The 7299-nt window shown below is 38.3% G+C and overlaps 2 pseudogenes across 2 annotated transcripts; both read left to right on the top strand.

Moving 5' to 3' along the window:
- The first annotated feature begins 2186 nt into the window (after positions 1–2186).
- On the top strand, positions 2187–3043 carry LOC309853327 (annotated as a pseudogene). Its single transcript has 3 exons — positions 2187–2328; positions 2798–2885; positions 2958–3043. The product of its transcript is annotated as an uncharacterized misc_RNA (transcript).
- A 2654-nt stretch (positions 3044–5697) lies between these two features.
- Positions 5698–6393, top strand: LOC309853326 (centrosomal protein of 19 kDa pseudogene; annotated as a pseudogene). The gene is made up of 2 exons: positions 5698–5909; positions 6090–6393. The product of its transcript is annotated as a centrosomal protein of 19 kDa pseudogene (transcript).
- The last annotated feature ends 906 nt before the right edge of the window (positions 6394–7299 follow it).

The following is a 7299-nucleotide window of genomic DNA, read 5'->3' as shown; positions in this document are numbered from 1 at the left end:
CCAGATGGAGTGCTCTTACAACTCCTCTAGAAAACTTCCCTGGCCTCTAACCACTAAAGAAGAGCAGAACTCGGTGGGGGCAGATTTCTTCCATAATCTGCCATTCTGGGTTTGGTGGAGAAAGAGAGAAGGAGTGAGCATCTCGGGAGATCTGGTAATCCTATACCTGCTGTCACCATTATCTCAATTCAGCAAGGCTTTTAATCTCCCTGGATAACCACGTCTAATGTCATTCTCTAATTGTCTAGTTCTATGGCTATGGATCAATAAATATCTTCTAACTACAATGTAGAGAAGCAGCATGTGCAGAATATCAAAGCTCTCCAAAATTATTTTCTTTCTTCTGCATTCATCAACAAACGTTTTTTAAAGTTGTGCACATAATATCCTCTTGGGATATTTAAAGCTTATCTATATCTAGTGTAATATTCTCTTACCATTATAAAATTGTTAGGGGCGCCTGGGTGGCTCAGTGGTTAAGCCGCTGCCTTCGGCTCGGGTCATGATCTCAGGGTCCTGGGATCGAGTCCCGCATCGGGCTCTCTGCTCAGCAGGGAGCCTGCTTCCTCCTCTCTCTCTGCCTGCCTCTCTGCCTACTTGTGATTTCTCTCTGTCAAATAAATAAATAAAATCTTTAAAAAAAATAAAAAATAAAAAAAATAAAATTGTTAGTTTTTTCCCTTTTGTCTTGACAAGATTTACCAACGTTAGACTTATTTATATATCCTTTTATATTTTTGTCAGTTATAGAGCTATTTTTATTTCTATTTCATTAATTTATTATATTATCTTCAAGGATATCTTCCTTCTACTGTCTTCAGTAAAATTTAGCAAAATGTGTAGGTTAATTTTAAAATGCTTTTTTTCAGTTTAAAATTATTCCATAAAATCTGTTAAATCAGGCAGGCTAATGATGTTATTCAAATCCTCTATATTTTATCTATTTTTGTGAAGGAGTGGCATATTCAGATAGAAATATGTTTAACTCCATCTTGGGTCCTTATATATAAAGAGGAAACTGTCAATCCAAAATCCTACAGGGATGAGTCATTAATATGAATAGATAAAGCTGGTTTAATGAAGGCTATTATGAATTAAGGATACCTCCCCCAATCAATGGAGTTGACATTATCTAGTTCCAACAACCATTTAATATGGGAGAACCCTGGCCAGGACCATAGCATTTTCTAATTTTTAAAGAGAAACAAAAGCTCCAGATTGTTTAAAAGTTGACAAATAATCTAAAATATTTATTTATTAATTATTTTAGATGAGTCCGTAGAGAACAATTTATTTATTTATTTTTAAATAAATTCATTAGTTGCATATAACACCCAGGGCTCATCACATCACATGCCCTCCTTAATGCCTATCACCCAGCTATGCCATCCACTGTCCACCTCCCTTTAAAACATTTAAACTATAGGGGCGCCTTGGTGGCTCAGTGGGTTAAAGCCTCTGCCTTTGGCTCAGGCCCTGATACCAGGGTCCTGTGATTGAGCCCCACATCGGGCTCTCTGCTCAGCAGGGAGCCTGCCTCCCTTCCTCTCTCTGCCTGCCTCTCTGCCTACTTGTGGTCTCTGTCTGTCAAATAAATAAATAAAATCTTTTAAAAACAAACAAAAAACCCCATTTAAACTATAGAGTGGCAAAAGGAAGTGAATTATTGGGACCACTTTCTGCAATTGTATAGCCTATGTTTAGAAAAATGTCATTCATAAATATGCATCCACATACCCTAAATAAAATGCTAGAAATCATATATACTTGGAAGAGAACCAGTTCACTCTTTCAGAGTAGTTTGAATCAGTATTTGTATATCCAATAATACAGGATTTTGCAAATACGAGTAAAGGTGAAATTTGTTAATATTGAATTTGTCGGGCTTAGGAAAGTAATATATATATATATATTCTTTCTCTCTAGATTATATAGCTCTGAAACTCCTGGGCATTGACATGATGGCTTCTTATGAGTTGGTAATGGGGATTCTCCTCCTCTTCCAGACTATAGTTGGGAATGTCTTATTCCTTTCTTTTTATATATCGACTTCGTTTAAACATACTTGGAGACCTACAGATCTAATCATCAACCAGTTGGCCTCAGCCAACTTTCTAGTCCTTTTCTCTAGGGGAATCCCTCAGGCACTGGCAGCTTTTTATTTAGACTAATCCCTGGGAGAACCTATGTGCAAGATTACCTTTTATACTCAGAGGGTGGCCCAAGGGGTTTCTCTATGCACCACCTGCCTTTTAAGTGGCTTCCAGGCTATCACTATTAGTCCTAATAATTCCCGGTGGGCAGAACTCAAACCAAATGCTCCTAGGGGTGCCTGAGTGGCTCAGTGGGTTAAGCCGCTGCCTTCAGCTCAGGTCATGATCCCGGGGTCCTAGAATTGAGTCCCGCATCGGGCTCTCTGCTCGGCGGGGAGCCTGCTTCCCGCCCCCTCTCTCTGCCTGCCTGTGAAATAAATAAATAAAATCTTCAAAAAAAAAAAAAAAGCTCCTAGATTTGTTCAGCCCTCCTGTTGCCTCTGTTGGAATCTTCATCTCCTGATAAATATTATCGTGCCAGTGAAAGTGACTCACCCAAGGACTACTATAAACATCACAAAAATGCAGTTTGGACTGTGTGCTACAGAAAAATCCGATTCATCCATAAGCTCACTGTATGCATTCCTCTTTACCTTCCTAGATATTTTGTGTTTGGGACCAATGGGTTGGGCCAGTGGCTTCATAGTGCTCTTCCTGCAAAGACATAGGCAAAGAGTCAAATACGCTATCTCTCTCTCTCAGAGCTTCCTCAGAGACCACTGCCACTCACTATCCTGCTTCCGGTGAGCTCCTTTGTTTCCTTTTATTTTCTATCCTCCATCTTATCACTCTGTAGGACTTGCTTTGTCACCCAAAGCCTGCAACTGGCGAACATAAGTGCATTCCTGGCTGTTTGTTTTCCAGCTTTCAGCCCCTATCTCTTCATCAGCCATGACATTCAAACCTTAAGAATCTACTTTGTCAGTTTTAAGACAAAAATCTCCAAATAGTCTCTTTACAAACAGGCACCATTCATTCAACAGTTTTTTAAGTACAAAATATTCAACAGCTGTGGGTCTAACTGTAGACTCATTTAAAATTTATCCTGGTTGTTTTCCAATGTGAGATTTCAGTCCCGTGATTTAATTTTCTAAGTGCGTCAATTTTCTCATTGAATATTTCCTCCCAATGCAACAAAATACATTTTCTTCTCTGCAGAAACTGCATAATCCAAGAAAAAGGAATTTTTAATTATATTAACAGTTGGGGTTACCCTAATGATATGGCAAGGCTTACAATAATCCTAATTGGAAGGCCCACCGGTAATCTTCATGCCCTATCATGCATGATTTTTAAAGGCTTCATCCTTTGGGGCACCTGGATGGCTCAGTCAGTTAAGTGTCCAACTCTTGGCTTTAGCTCAGGTCATGATCTAAGTGTTATGAGATTGAGCCCCATGTTGAGCCTGGCTGGCATTTGGCTCTGCACTGAGTGTGGAGCCTGCTTGGGGTTTTCTCTCATCCTTTTCCTCTCTCTCTCTCTTTCTCTGAAAAAAGTAAATGAAATAATTAATTAAATTAATAAAGGCCTCATCCTTTAATATGGATCAGGCAAAGACCAGTAGGCACCTAAAGAACTATTCAAACTTGAAAGAAAAACACAAAGACAAACAGATGGGAACAAGGGAGGGATAGTAACATGGAAAAAACAAAGCATATTAAGGAAGTAGAATAAAGTTCTACAATTTGTAAGTAATATTGTTGATGAGATATGAAATTATTGCATGCATAGGCAAGGGTAGGATGCTATTAAAATGAATGATAGAAGACTAAAAGGATCTTTTGGGAATTAGGACCATGACAGAAGAGATAAAGTACTCAGCAGAGTGGATGGAAGGTAATACAGAGCAACCTCTAGGAAACTGAAAGAAGGGAAAATAACTTAGAAACACCAGAAAAATAGCAAAACTTTTCTGATGGTGAATATCTGAATAACAGATATCCCTAGGAGAAAGAAGTATAAACATGGAGAGGAGAATAATATCAAAAAAGTTAATACAAGATAGTTTGTCACACCCATTTGCAGACTAAAAGGCTCATTTGTTTAATGTAATTGAACTAAAATATGCCAATATATAAATTTTAAATATTGGAAAGAATAATACTCTCTAACTCCATCCATGTCATTGCAAATGGCAAGATTTCATTCTTTTTTATGGCTGAGTAATATTCCATTATATATTTCACTCATATGTGGAATTTAAGAAACAAAACAAATGAACATGGTAGGGGGAAAGAAAGAGGCGAAGCAAGAAACAGACTCTCCACTATAGAGAGCAATCTGATAGTTTGTTTGGAGGGGAGGTAGGCAGGGGAATGGGTTAAACAGGTTGATGGGTATTAAGGAAGGCACTTGTGATAAGCACCGGTTGTTGTATATAAGTGATAAATGACTAAATTCTACACCTGAAACTAACATTACCCTGTATGTTAACTAGAATCTAAATAAAAACTTGGAAAGAGAAAAAAATATTGGAGAGAAAAACAGATTCCTAAAGATTCTGGAAAGCAAACAACAGGTCATATTCAAAGGGAGAAAAATAAAAATGGCTCAGATTTCTAAAGAAAAGAGAACACTGAAAACTGGAAGGCAATGGAGCAATGCTGCCAAACTTCTGAAATAATGATTTCTAAACTAAAATTGGATACGTGTCAAACAAAACTCAGGGATGATTTAGAATAGAGATATTTTCAAGGAAGGCAAGTTCTCAAAATGTTCTGTTAATGCTTTTCCAGGAATTACTGAAGGCCAAATTCTGTAAAGTAAGTAAGTGAAAAAGAAGACAATATGGACCCCCGCGAACTGGAGATTCAACCCACCCGAAATGCTAATGAGATCTGTTCAATGACAGAGAAAGGCAACCTAGGTTAACCACTATCCAGCCAGCCTAGAAATAACACAGTCAAACTCGTGGCAGAGGCTTGTATTGAAGAAGAAGATTATATTGATAGAATTCCTGATGTGGGGGCGCCTGGGTGGCTCAGTGGGTTAAGGCCTCTGCCTTCGGCTCAGGTCATGATCCCAGGGTCCTGGGATCGAGCCCCGCATTGGGCTCTCTGCTCAGCAGAGAGCCTGCTTCCTCCTCTCTCTCTGCCTGCCTCTCTGCCTCCTTGTGATCTCTATCTGTCAAACAAATAAATAAAATCTAAAAAAAAAAAAAAAAAGAATTCCTGATGTGTTCTATTGAAAACTTGGGAATGAATAAATGTTTGTACACAGAGAAATCAAGCATAGTAAAATACATTAATTCTAATTTGGGGAAATTAAAATTGATATGAGAATAGAAATGTAACATGAAACCTCCCATGTTGAGCAATTAAGTCATAATAGGTAAACACTGATCATTTATTTGACAAAAATATATGTATTTAAGCTAGTGCGGAGGGTTTACTTGCTATTCTGTCAAATGCATCTCTAAATGATACACTGGCAAATATAATTGAGATATATTAGTAATGCCTGAACCCTAGGCTCACTCCTGTGAGCTGGATCAGGGAGCTCCCTGTCTCCACCTCCACATCCAGCAGAAAGTCATTGCGTGACTAACACATTTTCATCAGACTTCCTCTGATTTACCCAGAGGAATGTGAATGTGTATGTGGAAATGATGTGCACTGCCAAGAAATGTGGAATTAGGTTTCAGCCTCCAGCTATTATCTTCATCTTTGAGAATGAAATAGGGGACAATTCACCAATGCATCATGCCAGTCTGAAACTTTTCAAAGTTTTCAGATTTCAGCAGAGCTGCTGAACAATTAAAGAATATCCAGAACACAAGAATGACCTGGAACAAGTATCCCTGAGACAGCTAGAGAAGTTATTCTTTTTTTTTTAAAGATTTTATTTATTTATTTGACAGACAGAGATCACAAGTAGGCAGAGAGACAGGCAGAGAGAGAGGGGGGGAGGCAGGCTCCCCTCCTAACAGAGAGCCCGATGTGGGGCTCGATCCCAGGACCCTGGAATCATGACCCGAGCTGAAGGCAGAGGCTTTAGCCTGCTGAGCCACCCAGGCGCCCCCGCCTTTTTTTTTTTTTTTTTTTTACAAGGTTACTTGTGGGGGCAAATTCTGGCAAAAACAGTGGAACAACTTCAACAAGAAACAACCATTGATCTTGTGGAAGACTTGAACAAACTAGATGACAAAGAACATGCCAAAAGAAAGAGCGTAATGGATGAACTTTTTGAGAAAAATCAGAATGATGATCCAAATTTTGTTTATGATGTTGAAGCTGAGTTCCTGCGGGATGAACAACTGCAGTCTTGTGGCTTGGGCACAAAGACAACTGATGAATTTTGATATAAACAACTCAAAAAATTTATTATGCTAGCAGAAAATCTATACAAATAATGTATAAATACGATTCTAGAAAAATCTGCAAGGAACACTAAATGTACATGTTGGGTCATGTTTGGATTGACCTTGTTACTTTTCAAAACGAGGACATGAGGAGTATCTAGTATGTAGATGCATGAGGAAGTCAGGGAAAACTGAATCTGCCTGTAAGGAGTTTACAATCTAGGGATGCCTGGGTGTCTCAGTCTGTTAGGCGTCTGTCTTTGGCTCAAGTCATGATCCCAAGGTCTTGGTGTCAAGTCCCACATAAGGCTTCTTGCTCAGTGGGGAACCTGCTTCTCTCCCTGCCTGCCATTCCCCCTGCTTTTGCTCCCTTTCTCTCTCTCCCTCTGACAAATAAATAAATAAAATATTTTAAAAAAGAAAGTGTATTGATTCTGAGGTTCGATTTACTGTATCCATTAAAATAATCAAGAAAAGCTTAATCTAGGAATTAAAGTATGAATGTTACAAAGTCTGTTAATATAATTCACCATATCAATTCTGAAAGTGAAAATTTAGATATGTATCTCTATAGATTATTTTTTAAAATTCCAGTATAGTTAAGATACAGTGTTACATTATTAGTTTCATGTGTACAATACAGTGATTCAACAATTCTATACAACTCAGGGCCCATCATGGTAAGGGTATTCCCAATCCCTTCACCTATTTCACCAATCTCCCCACCTACCTCTCCTCTGGTAACCAACAGTTTGTTTTCTGTTTTTTGGTTTGTCTTTTTTTTTTCTTTATTTGTTTTGTTTCTTTAATTCCACATGTGAGTGAAATCATATGGTATTTGTCTTCCTCTGACTGACTTATTTCACTTAGCCTTATAACCTTCAGATCCAACCATGTCATTGCAAA

This window comes from Mustela nivalis (genome assembly GCF_964662115.1).
Source record: "Mustela nivalis genome assembly, chromosome: 18".
Classification (NCBI taxonomy): Eukaryota; Metazoa; Chordata; class Mammalia; order Carnivora; family Mustelidae; genus Mustela; species Mustela nivalis.
The sequence above is the reverse complement of the archived record's forward strand: the minus strand, read 5'-3'. Positions and strand labels throughout refer to the sequence as shown.